Here is a 14,129-nt window from a genome sequence, read left to right as displayed (position 1 = left end):
TGTGAAGTGCTAGAAGTGTTAGAAGAAAAATAAAACAGGATAAAGGACTAGCAAGGACAGTGGTTTTTGTTTGTGGGTTTTTGTTGTTGTTGTTGTTGTTGTTGTTTTTTGAGACAGGGTCTTGCTCTGTTGCCCAGGCTGGAGTACAGTGGCATGTTCATGGTTCACTGCAGCTTCGATCTCCCAGGTTCAAGTGACCCTCCCACCTCAGCCTCTCTAGTAGCTAGGACTATAGGCATGCACCGCTATCCCCAACTAATTTTTGTATTTTTTGTAGAGATGGGGTTTTACCTTGTTATCCAGGCTGGTCTTGAACTCCTGGCTGAAGTGATCCTCCCGCCTAGGTCTCCCAAAGTGCTGGGATTACAGGTGTGAGCCCCTGTGCCCCGCCAACAGTGATTTTGTGTGTGTGTGTGTGTGTGTGTGTGTGTGTGTGTGTGTTGGCACTAAGATTTTTTTTTACCCACCTTATTGCTTTCTTTAAACATTTGTATAAACATTATAAGCCAAATTATTCTCTGGGGTTGTGATAGAAACCATCTTGTTACAAAGTGGTGGCAGATCTATGCCTGCTTTTACATTTTAATGGCCCCTCTCAACCTCTGGCTGTTACTTCTCTATCTTTTCTCAGTTGTCCCTTAACAGTCTATTCTAACCCCTGTAAAACAAGGACTAAAAGTACCAACCTCATTGTTATGAGGTTTAAGAGAAGGCCCAGCACTAAGCCAGGCTCTCAGGAAAATTCAAACAGTTCCTCCTTGCCCTTCAATATAGCTCCTTCTCATCTGTCACGGGCTGAGGAACCACTGAACCTGTAAACCAAGCACACGGGTATAAGTCCACAGACCAGACAAAGGCCTAGATGGTAACGTATTAATACTTGGGTTTTGTCACTCCACCACCAACTTCCAGGCTAAGGAAGGACAGACTTAGTGAGCAGTTCCAAGACCACTGAGTTCATGGTTCCCTGTGGCTGCCTCCCTTGTACCTCCATCATGATCAGGGCTTGAGGAGGGTCCTCTCAATTCCCTTTGCCACGCTTGGAAAAGTATGAGGGATGCAGCACAGGCTGAAAACTGAGTGACCAACCCCAGGGAGTTGATGGGGAACACTGGCAAGCCAATCACAAAGTTGATGCCATTTGCCCTTAGGGAGGAGAGGCGGGGCCTGGGCAAGGACAACAGCTGGACCAATCACAAAGTTGATGCCATTTGCCCTTAGGGAGGAGAGGCGGGGCCTGGGCAAAGAGGACTGCTGGAAGGTGAAGGACAGGCCTGGCTCTCAGTAGTGGTAGTGATCCAGCTTGAAGGGATTATCACGGGACATGCCCAGATATTGGGCCTGCTTCTTAGTCTGCTTGGTCAGTTTCATGTTCACCTTGCCCAGATGGGCTTCAGCCACTGCCTCATCCAGCTTCTTGGACAGGAAGTGAACTTCAGTGGGGTACTTGTTTGAGTGGGTTCACAGCTCAATCTGCACCATCGCATGGTTGGTGAAGGAGTTACTCATCATAAAGCTGGGTTGGTCCATAGCACAACCCAGGTAGACCAGCTGACACTCAGCCAGCAGGATGGTGCCACGCCCATTCTTTAGCCAGTACTGGTCCATCTGGGGCTTGATGTTCACCTTCTTCATAGCATTCTTGTTGAGCCACCTGACATCGATTTCCACATCAGAGTGTCCGGTGTTACACACGATGGCATCATCCTTCATCTGTTCAAAGTGCCTGTTGGGCAGCTAGCCAAGCATGATGTCAACCTAGCCTGTGGTGGTGACAAAGATGTTGCCCTCCTGACAGGCCGCGTCCATGGTGGTCCCCTCATAGCCCTTCATGGCAGCCTATAGTGCATTGATGGGGTCGATCTCGGTGATAATGCTGTGAGCGAGCCCCGAAACCCTGCAGGGCCTGGGCATAGCCCTTGCCCACATCACCATAGTCCGCTACCACAGCTACCTTGCTGGCAATCATCACACCTATGGCCTACTTGATGCCATCTATGAGGGACTGGTGGCAGCCATAGAGGTTGTCAAACTTGCTCTTGGTGACAGAGTCATTAACGTTGATGGTGGACACCTTCAGGATCCCACTGTCCATCATCTTGTATAGGTTGTGGACCTCAGTCGTGGTCTCCTCAGAGATGTCTCTGATGCCCAACAAGAGCTGTGGGTACTTAGTGTGGGTGAGGTTGGTAAGGTCCCCACTGACGTCCAGAATCATGTTGAGGAGCTTGTCCTTGAAGTACAGTGTCTGCTTGATGCACCACAGGTACTTCTCCTCCATTTCACCCTTCCAGGCGTTCACTGGACTCCCAGCCTTGGCAGTGGCAGCTGCTGATGGTCCTGGATGGAGAAGATGTTGCAGCTGGACCACTGCACTTCAGCACCCAGGACAAGGATGGTCTCAGTGAGGACAACTGTCTCCACGGTCACGTGCAGGCAGCCATTGATGCAGACACCCTTCAGTGGCTTGGAGGCTCAGTACAGCTCCTGAATGTGCATCGGGCCTGGCTTCTCGTTCTCCTCAGTGTCCAGGGCCTTCCACCCCCAGGCAGCCAAACCAGTGTCAGCAACTTCGTAGGGTAGTTAATGAGACATACTGGTGGTGCTTCTGCACAGAATGATGGACATGGGCAAACAGAACCAAGCCTCAAACTGGGGACAGGCACAGGGCCGGCAGCACTGGGCAGGGCAACAGTGGTATTTGTAATGGATAGTCAGGGAAGGACTCCCTGTGAAAGTGACATTTCCATAGAGCCTTTGGTGAACAGAGGGAATAAGCCATGGATACATGTGGGAGAAGAGCAGCCAGGCAGTGGGAGCGGCACAGGTGAAGGCAGTGAGGCAGGAAAAGGTGGGTGTGCTGGAGGAACAGCAAGGAGGCCATATGGCTGGCATAGAGTGAGTGAGTGGGATCATGATAAGAGATGATCTCAGAGGGGTGGGAAGGGAATGGAGCACAGATTACATAGGACTTTGTAGGTCACTAAAATATGTTTATCCAGAATAATGCAAGAAGTGAATAATGTTAATAATTTATTTTAAAAATGTAGCTTTTATTCATATGATACAATTAGCAACATTGTATAAAAATTTTCATTGCAATTTGTTTTTTTTTAGCCAAAGCATAAGTATCCTGTGGTTTATTTACTGAGCATTTATTCTTTTCTATCCATCTGTTTTTTATTGCCTAAAGACAATGATTACCACTGGTAAAGGCTTCACATAAAATAAATTTAACAGTTTATTTGAGCAATAAAGGATTCATGAATGAGGCAGCACTCAAAATTGGAATAAGTTCAAGGCTGAGTGCAGTGGCTCATGCCTGTAATTCTAATACTTTAGGAAACTGAGGTGGGAGGATCGCTTGAGCCCAGGAATTCAAAACGAGCCTAGGCAACATGGTGAGACCTTGTCTCTACCAAAAAGTTAAAAAAAAAAAAAAAAAAAAAAAAAAAAGCCCAGCATGGTGGTGCATGCCTGTAGTCCCAGCTGCTTGGGAGGCTGAGGTGGGAGGCTTGCTTGGACCTGGGTCAACGCTGCAGTGAGGTGTGATCGTGCCACTGCCCTCCAGCCTGGGTGACAGCACAAGACTTTGTCTTAAAAAAAAAAAATAGAAAAAAAAGAATAACTTCAGAGAGCTCCACTTTAACAGCATGAGCAGCAGCATGCTTATAGGCCGAACATGGAGGCCTATAAAGTAAAGAAGTAACTTCATTGGCTACAGCTAGGCATTTGCCTTGCTTGGGCATGATCCAGTGGAAAGTCCCTAGTTATATGACAAACAGCTGGCTGGCTGTCATTGGCTGGTAGTTCGTTCTATGATTGACTGAAGCGTGGCTTGGGGTGTGTGTGTTTAAATTTAATCAATTTCTCAGAGAACGAAGAGATCTAAGCAGAGCATACATACTCAAGTATTTACATCTCCAATTTACCCATCAAATAAATGACTTCCCTGGGGAAGAGCTAATAAAGAGGTGCAGGAAGGTCAGGAGCTACACTAATTACATTCCCTCCACAAGGAAGAAACATCAAAAGTGGGAGAGAAAGTTCCTCCCTCGTGATTGTCCAACAATCTAAAAAAAAAAGAAAACTCTAGTTCACAGACATATAAGATATTAGCATCATGAAAAAGAGGAACATGCCAGGCACAGTGGCTCACGCCTGTAATCCCAGCAATTTGGGAGGCCGAGATGGGCAGATGACGAGGTCAGGAGATCAAGACCATCCTAGCTAACACTATGAAACCCCGTCTCTAATAAAAAAAATACAAAAAATTAGCCGGGCGTGGTGGCGGGCGCCTGTAGTCCCAGGTACTTGGGAGGCTGAGGCAGGAGAATGGGATGAACCTGGGAGGCAGAGCTTGCAGTGAGCCAAGATCGCGCCACTGCACTCCAGCCTGGGCGACAGAGCGAGACTCCGTCTCAAAAAAAAAAAAAAAAAAGAGGAACATTTGCTAGAATTTAAAGACCCAGAGATTTGACGATGCATATGAATAGCTAAAGATAATACACTCATAAGTAATTTTTTTCTTTTTTTCTTTTTTTTGAGACGGAGTCTCTCTTTGCCTAGGTTGGAGTGCAGTGGCGCAATCTCAGCTCACTGCAACCTCCGCCTCCTGGACTCAAGCAATTCTCCTGTCTCAGCCTCCTAAGTAGCTGGGATTACAGACTCACGCCATCATGCCTGGCTAATTTTTGTATTTTTAGTAGAGAGGTGTTGGCCAGGCTGGTCTCGAACTCCTGACCTCAGGTAATCCACCCACCTCAGCCTCCCAAAGTGCTGGGATTAAAGGCGTGTGCTACTGCGCCTGGCCTGAGTTTTATTTTTTAATATGAAGTTATACTTCTCTCTAATTGGACTGAACTTACCTCAATAAGGTAAGAGATGCCCTCTCATTCTATGATTTCATGAGTTAATGAACAACTCTGTTTACTTTTTAATCCCATCTTGATTTTACAGTTAGGTCTTCTCTCTGCCCTTGTTTGTTTCATTTAAGCTAATTAGAGTTTTAATCTGGTTAGTAGGTTATTGAGGGGTTCCCCATTCCACTGATTACTTTGTCTTCTTCTGAACCTTCCCTGCTTTTATTAGCTCTTTCTCACAGTTGTGATACTTGGAATACAGTATTAGAAATGGAGATGCACATGGTTTTATCCCAACATGGGAAAGTTTTCAGTGTTTGAGCCTATCACACAAAATTTTTACGTACTGATGGAGATCAGCAAAGACTTACTTTATCTTCTTTTTTTTCTGTTGTTGTTGAGACGGAGTCTTGCTCTGTCACCCAGGCTAGAGTGAAGTGGCGCCATCTAGGCTCACTGCAATCTTTGCCTCCCAGGTTCAAGCGATTCTCCTGCCTCAGCCTCCTGAGTAGCTAGGACTACAGGCGTGTGCCACCACGCCCGGCTACTTTTTTGTATTTTTAGTAGAGATGGGTTTTCACCATGTTGACAAGGCTGGTCTCAAACTCCTGACCTCAAGCAATCAGCCTGCCTCGACTTCCCAAAGTGCTAGGATTACAGGCATGAGCCACTGTGCCCGGCCAGTCTTACTTTATCTTTTTATGAACTCAGTCATAAAAAGGAATGAAATAATGTCTTTTGCAGCAACTTGGTTGGAGCTGGAGGCCATTATTCTAAGTAACTCAGAAATGAAAAACCAAATATCATATGTTCTCACTTATAAGTGGGAGCTAAACTATGAGGATGTAAAGGCATAAGAATGATATAACAGACTCTGGGAACTTGGGAGGAGAAGGGAGAGGGAGATGAGGGAGAAAAGGCTACATATAGTAGTCTTTTGGGCACGGCTTACACTGCTCAGGTGATGGGTGCACCAGAATCTCAGAAATCACCGCTAAAGAACTTATCCAGGTAACTGAAAACCATCTGTACCCCAAAAACTATTGAAATAAAAATAAAAATAAACTTCTTATGAATTGTCTCTGCAATTTTGTCATATTAACATTAACTGGCAAAATGAGAATCCCATTCAACAACCATAGGAACTGTAGAGCTATAAATGTATTGAATTGAGATCATAACATCAACACACATACTTAAGTATTTTCTATATATTTACAAAAAATAGCTATTAAATTTTAGCTGTAGTAATATTTTAAAGGAAGCACATAACTTAAAGAAGATACTTCTTGGCCGGGCGCGGTGGCTCAAGCCTGTAATCCCAGCACTTTGGGAGGCCGAGGCGGGCGGATCACAAGGTCAGGAGATCGAGACCACAGTGAAACCCCGTCTCTACTAAAAATACAAAAAATTAGCCGGGCGCGGTGGCGGGCGCCTGTAGTCCCAGCTACTCAGGAGGCTGAGGCAGGAGAATGGCGGGAACCCAGGAGGCGGAGCTTGCAGTGAGCCGAGATCGCGCCACTGCACTCCAGCCTGGGCAACAGCGTGAGACTCCGTCTCAAAAAAAAAAAAAAAAAAAAAAAAAAAAAAAAAAAAGAAGATACTTCTTTAAGTAAAAATTCTAAAAAAAAAAAATATGGCTGGGCCCAGTGGTTTACACCTGTAATCCCAGCACTTTGAGAAGCCAAATCAGTATAATATCTTGAAGCCAGGAGTTTGAGACCAGCCTGGGCAACATAGTGAGACCCTGTCTCAATGATAATAATAATAATAATAATAATAATAATTTCTATGGAGTGGCTCGTGCCTGTAGTCCTAGCTATATGGGAGGCTGGGGTGGGAGGAATGCTTGAGCCTAAGAGGTTGAGGCCGCAGAGAACCATGATTGCTTCACTGCACTCTAGCCTGGGCAACACAGCAAGACCTTGTCTTTAAAAAGAGAAAAAAATTCTAAAAAAATTTATGCAATTTATTCTCATTTATGTGAATCCTAACTAACAAGTAATATGAGGTCATCTATGGGACTAGAAGTGTAATGTTTTTATGGAGTGCTTCTTCCAAATCATTGGTAAATGTATTAAATAATACATGCCTGGTGGTTTTCAAACTTCCATGTTATCAAGCAATACATGGCTTGAATAAACAGTACAACAATACCCAGTGTAGGCCCAAAACAAAAACTTGCAAACTTGCAAACTCAGGGCTAAACAAATGCATGGGATCCTCTAGTCTCTCACCAACCCATAGAAAGCGGTGTTTGCTGCTGATATGACTGGACACACCTTTGAAAGTGTTTCAGAAGAGAGATCAGACTCACTGCCACCTCATTTATCCATGAAAGAGTTTGGAGGGAGCAGGGATCACTCAGCCAGTTTGGAAAATGTGGAGTTTTTCTATTGGGGTTAGAAAAGTGTTGGTCTATATAACAAACTTTTAGACACCCATCACCTGGGGAATTTTCCATATCAATCCTGCTTTCTGCCTTAGGCTGAGCCAGCTTGTTGCTTAGCTGCCCGATGAGAGCCTGAGTACCTGGGTTGTCTAGTAGACAGATGAGTGTGTCTTTCCTTAAGTATGTACGACAGCCAACCTGGTGTTTTCACTCAGTAGGTAAAGAGATGGAGCCAAGAATTTTTTTTTTTTTTTTTTTTTTTTTTGAGACAGAATCTTACTCTGTAGCCCAGGCTGGAATGCAGTGGAGTGATCTCAGCTTTCTGCAACCTCCACCTCCCAGGTTTAAGCAATTCTTCCGCCTCAGTCTCTGGAGTAGCTACGACTACATGTGCATGCCACCACGCCCAGCTAATTTTTGTATTTTTAGTAGAAATGGGGTTTCGCCATGTTGGCCAGGCTGGTCTTGAACTCCTGACCTCAATCAATCCACCCGCCTCAGCCTCCCAAAGTGCTGGGATTATAGGTGTGAGCCACTGCACCCAATCCCAAGAAGCATTTTTAAATGCTCATGGTGACTCTCATGCTGGTGGTCACAGATTGCCCCTGAAGAAAGAAACACTACCCAGTCATGAGACAACATTCTCTTCAATCTGAATTTGCTTTTTAAATAGCTGTGAGAAATCTTGCGGAAGATTTCTGAAATTTTAACTAGATGATGAGATTCTTTATATAGTTACTGGGAGTTTATAATCTTATCTCTGTAATATTTTTAAATTCTAAATCTCCCAGTATGTCATTCTATAATCTGCCAAATGCAGAGGTACAATGTATAAACCATTTTTAATGGTTCTTTTTGTGATAGAAATGTATGAAAGGGCAATGCCATTCTGGTGGTTTTTCCTACATTTATATAACAAATTATAACAAAACTGTTAAAAAGTTTTGTCACTGAGGTGCGAGGATATTATGTATGTAAACATATAGTAAGAGTGTGAATATGTGTCCTCTCTGTGGGTCAGAATAGTGTGTGAACTGGGTATTTCTTTTTTGAGACGGAGTCTCGCTCTGTCACCCAGGAGGCTGGAGTGCAGTGGCGCGATCTCGGCTCACTGCAAGCTCCACCTCCCGGGTTCACGCCATTCTCCTGCCTCAGCCTCCCGAGGAGCTGGGACTACAGGAGCCCGCCATCATGCCCGGCTAATTCTTTGTATTTTTGTAATTTTGTATTTATAAATAATTTTTTGTATTTTTAGTAGAGACGGGTTTCACCGTGTTAGCCAGGATGGTCTTAATCTCCTGACCTCGTGATCCACCCGCCTCAGCCTCCCAAAGTGCTGGGATTACAGGCGTGAGCCACCATGCCTGGCCATGACCTAGGTATTTCTATGATTACATAGTACCTCTGTAGATAGGTGAGCATATTTCAGAATGTAATGGAGTGTCTGTGTATTGTATATAAATGGAGAAAAATGAGATGACTGGATGAGCTGGTTTATATATCTCTGTCTAGGAGTGTGATAATTTAGATTATGGGAAAATTCATAAGTAGACTTTTTCATTGTTTCATAATTGGACTATATGCAAAAGACGAAGTGATTTATATTTTCTTCTTTTTATGAGAAAAGTGTGAAATATGATTAGCAGATTATATTGATGATTTCTGTTGTTCCAACTCATGTTTCAATATGGATAAACACAAAATTTCCATAGAATCTTGTATATGAAAAAATCTCATATTTATGTTACAAAAAGATTAAATATACACAGTAGGTGCTCAGTGTATGTTACCTGACTGCAAATGTAGCTGACACCAAGGAAGGAAAATTAAGGAGTGGTTTAGTACACTTCAGTAATCTCCACCAGCAACCCCTCTCCTATTCTTTAATGGAGACAGGGAACACTTTTATCAATTTTGTTGTAAATCACCATGTAAATACACCTTCAAGCCTGCCCTTCCAAGCTGATTGGATTCCTATGCCCTTAATATACACAAAATCTGAAACTGGCAATGACTCTGATTCACTAATATATGTTGCCTTTGAGATAATCTGGCTCTCTTTCCACAATTAATTTATTTTTCACAATAAATTTGTTATTCTATTTAGCAACAAGATCAGGTAGACTGACAGACAAGATCATTTAAAATCCCTATGTCTCCAAATCTCTTCCTCTGACTTATGCCACCATTAAATATTCATTCCTTACTATGAAAATGTAGCATCTTGACTTGAGACCAGGAGTTTGAGATCAGCCTGAGCAACACAGCAAAACCAGTCTTGGAAAAGAAAATTAAAAAAAAAAAAAAAGAGGTAGCATCTCTGGGACAACCTTCTGTCTTAGCATTTAACTATTTTCAACTATTTTCCCAAACCAGGCAGCCTATTAATAATGAAAGGGAATTAAATACATGACAGGTAAATTTTGATAAGATTATCAAAATTATCTACACTTTCAAAGTGAAGGTAACAAAGATGAAAGTATTGTGGGAGCCAAACATTTCGCAGGGAGACCTTGGGCAGCTGAAAGGCTACACGAGGAATTGGAACATATAAACTCTCCCAGTTAAAGGAGGACACAAGGTCTAAAAGAGAAGGTCCATGTACTTCCCCATTTCAACTAGAATCCAACTCCACAAGAACTTTGTAAATCACATATATATGGTTCGTAGTTTAATCTTTCCATCCACTGATCCAGGAAAATTATACTCTGCTAGTAATAACTATGTTCATACACAATTATTTTGGGCACAATTTCTCTGACATGGATAGAATCTTCTTCCAAAACTGAAATTTTAATGTAAATTTGACTTTTTTTTTTTCTTTGAGACCGGGTCTCACTCTGTCATCAAGGCTGGAATGCAGTGGCATGATCTCCGCTCACTGCAACCTCCCCTTCCCAGGCTCAAGAAATCCTCCCACCTCAGCCTCCCTAGTAGCTGGGACCACAGGCACACACCACCATACCCAGCTAATTTTGTATTTTTTGTAGAGACAGGATTTCACTATGTTGCCCAGGCTGGTCTTGAACTCCTGGACTCAAGCAATCCTCCTGCCTCAGCCTCCCAAAGTGCTGGGATTATAGACATGAGCTACCCTGCCTGGCCAAGACTATTTTATTATAGACTTAAACATTACATGTTCTGAAGCTGTATTCATTTCTTAATAATCATTGATATTGATTCAAATAATTTTATAACTAGAAATGAGTGATCCCTTTGATTTTTTTTCTTTTTTTTTAGACAAAGTCTCACTTTGTCACCAGGCTGGAGTGTAGTGGCGCAATCTCAGCTCACTGCAACCTCTGCCTCCCGGATTCAAGCGATTCTCCTGCCTCAGCCTCCTGAGTAGCTGAGACTATAGGTGTGCACCACTTCGCCCAGCTAATTTTTGTATTTTTAGTAGAGGCGGGGTTTCACCGTGTTGGCCAGGATGGTCTTGATTTATTGACCTCGTGATCTGCTCACCTTGGCCTCCCAAAGTGCTGGGATTACAGGTGTAAGCCACCGTGCCCGGCCGATCCGTCTGATTTTTATATATCAATATTTATATTCTGCCAAGAAATATTGTGTAACTTGACTGATTCATTTATGAACTAATATGCCTCAGAGCTCTTTCATCTCTTTTGCACCTCTGAGCCTTTTGCACTATCTATCCACCTAGAAAACTTTGTCCTTCAGAACAGAGTTCATACTTTATCCAGGCTCTGTGAAGGAGGCAGGCAGAACAAGCAACTCCTTCTATATTCCTGTTGCACCTTGTACATAAATGCTTCCTTTAAGCACTCGTCATATTTGTGGAATTATTACTTATCAACCTTTTTTTCTCCTCTTTAAAAAAATCTTGTTTGACTTTCTAACATCTAGTGTAGTGTCTGGCACTTGGTGGTCAATTGGAAACCAATAAATGTTTGATTAATTGGCAAATAAAACTTCCTACTGAAAACATTAAATAGCTGCCTATCACTTTTAAGATAAAATAGACTCCTCAATGCAGCATACAGGGTTTTTGTGCTCCCTTCTCCAGTTTCATCTCCTGTTAGGCCTCCACAACACCCTAATTTCTAGCCATGCTGAACTATGGCAGTTCTCTCAACAAGCTTAGCTTCCTTGCATTTACTTCTGTACTCTTTGTTCACCTGGAACATTCTCCCTCCGCTCAAACCATTTGGCAATTTCTGTTAACCTTGTAATCTTCATCTCGTTTTCTCTTTCCTGCAAACTCTATTTTCATCCCCTCCTTGCCCTTTCCACTATGCTCCCTCAGCATTGTGTAATTATCCTTAGTGTAATTGTTTGCCTTTTGGTCTACCAACGGCAGAGTAGAGACCACAGCCTATTTCCCTCTCCTATTCTGCAGCTCCTTGAGGACCAGATGTAGCCCCATTGCTGCCACTATGCTTTGTGTGTTTGAATAGAACTGAGGGGTGGGGGGCACCAAGAGTGAAAGGAGGAAGCACAGCAGTTTTTGAAAGCAATGCCCCTACCATGAAGTTTGCTCAATTCCTGCCTTGTAGGCCGTTACTCTGAAGATGGGATGTTTGGCTTACAAACTACTCGGCAAATATCATTTTCCAACAATGCTAATTATCTCGCAATGGTCCAACAAGGTTTGGCAAGCTCAGTGTTTCAGGAACAATTCTCGTGTCAGAAACAATTCAGCATTTCAGAAACAACTGCAATCTAAGGAATCATATATAGAAAGATTAAAAAACCATGGATGTCTTTGAAAGTTTCTAACTCCAGGCCAGGTGTGGTGGCTCACTCCTGTAATCCCAGCACTTTGGGAGGCTGAGGCGGGCCAATCATGAGGTCAGGAGTTCGAGACCAGCCTAGCCAACATGGTGAAACCCTGTCTCTACTGAAAATACAAAAATTAGCCGGGCATGGTGGCACATGTCTGTATTCCCAGCTAGTCAGGAGGCTGAGGCAGGAGAATCGCTTGGACCTGGGAGGTGGCGGTTGCAGTGAGCCGAGATCGCGCCACTGCACTCTAGCCTGTGCGACAGATGAGATTCTGACTAAAAAGAAAGATTCTAACTCCAAACTTAAATTGGGACAATGAAGGAAATGAAATCACTTCTTCCTTCTGACAATGTACCCCTTCCGCAGACTCCTCCTCCCACCAACACTTTAGGCTTTCATGCTGCCACTGTCATTCCTAGCCTCCCCCTGCACCCACCCTAGCATCCTACCCTCCTTCCCCAGGGCCTTTCCTCTTCATGGACCTTTGCGAATTCATCCTTTCCAAGGAAATGATTTCTGTCTCTCTGCCTATTAGCCAGATGATCTGGCAATCTTTAATAAACATTAATGGATAACCTCCCAAAACTCTTCGAAAACATTGCCTTTGAACTAGACCCTTCCGTTAATAATGTCAGTGTTTTACCCCAAGGTACACGTCCCTGCCTGTTGGGACAGAGAAGTGCTCTAGATTGTCTGCTGGAGTTTCATAACATTTACTAAAAATGCCTTCAAATTTCATGTGTCCCTGCCAATTATCTCCTGGCACATAAAAGTAATCTTATATACTCAGTGTTTCTTTTTATGCCCTTTTCTCGGGCCTACCAGGAAACATCTTTCCTGGCAAATGGTGTCAAACTGAAGAAGCTAAATCTTTGGCCAACTGTAAGAGGAAACCTCAAAATAAGAACAAAGAAATTAACCAGAGCGTGCAACCTAACATGCACAGGCTGAGAATCTTTTTTCACTTTTCCTTCCCTCTTTTTTTCTCCCTTCTTTCTTCCTTCCATTTATTAAACAAAGTCTATTCCAAAGTCTACAACAAAAATTTCCTGGATGAAACTGCAGATAGCATACTGTAACAATTAAGACCACAGGCTCTGGAATTAGATGCCCCTGTGTGAATCCTAGCTCTGCCAGTTAATAGGTATGTGACCTAGGCCAAGTTATTTCATTTCTCTGCCCCTCCATTTTGTCATAAATAGAGATATTAATAATAGTTGCTACCTCATAGGGAGGCTGTGAGTCAGAGTAAGTTATTTATTACCTAAGAAGTGCTTAGACACAGAACTGTTCCCCCAAAATATTAGCTACAGTTAACTGCTGCTTAATTCTAGGTGGCTAATGGGACTGAATTGGGGGTCCAGTGGAGTGTGGGGAGAAAAAGGTTTTTAGGTAAAGGAAATGTTTTATGTGGAGTCCCTGAAGGAGGAAGGAGGTGCAGAATATGGGGAAACTGATGAAAGTTGGTAGTAGCTAGTGAGGTAGGCAGGGGAGAGATCATTCAGGGCCTTGTAGACCATATATAGGATTCTGTTTTCATCCTAAAAGCAATGAAAAGCCCTTGAAGGGTTGTTAGCAAGGAGATGACATAATTTGATTTGCTTTTCTAAAGATAACTCCTGTTGCTGTGGGAGAGAATAGTTTGAAGGCAAGCAAGAGGAAATACGGGGAGATCAGTGAGAAGGTGGGTGTAGTTGTCAGGTCAAGATGATGTATTGCCTTTGACCAAGTTGGCAGTAGTAGACATAGAAATGGACAAGGCAAAAAGCCATCTTTAAAAAATTTAATTATTATATTTTTTGAGATGGAGTCTCGCTCTGTCACCCAGGCTGGAGTGCAGTGGTGCATCTCGGCTCACTGCAACCTCTGCCTGCCAGGTTCAAGCAATTCTCCTGCCTCAGCCTCCTGAGTAGCTGGGACTACGAGTGCACACCACCATGCCCGGCTAATTTTTTGTATTTTTAGTAGAGACAGGGTTTCACCAGTCTGGTCTTGAACTCCTAACCTCATGATCTGCCCCGCCTCGGCCTCCCAAAGTTCTGGGATTACAGGCATGAGCGACTGTGCCTGGCAATAGGCCACTGATGAGTTAGAACAGGATTGCATGCTAGAGGCAAGAAGAGAGTGTAACA

General features: G+C 43.4%; 1 pseudogene; it reads right to left on the bottom strand.

The window, feature by feature from the left end:
- Window positions 1-1,032: 1,032 nt before the first annotated feature.
- Window positions 1,033-2,662, bottom strand: LOC126958699 (adenosylhomocysteinase-like; annotated as a pseudogene).
- Between the last annotated feature and the right edge of the window lie 11,467 nt (window positions 2,663-14,129).

This window comes from Macaca thibetana, chromosome 7 (assembly GCF_024542745.1).
Source record: "Macaca thibetana thibetana isolate TM-01 chromosome 7, ASM2454274v1, whole genome shotgun sequence".
Taxonomy (NCBI): domain Eukaryota; kingdom Metazoa; phylum Chordata; class Mammalia; order Primates; family Cercopithecidae; genus Macaca; species Macaca thibetana.
Note: the sequence above shows the minus strand (reverse complement) of the source record. Positions and strands in the feature narration are given on the sequence as shown.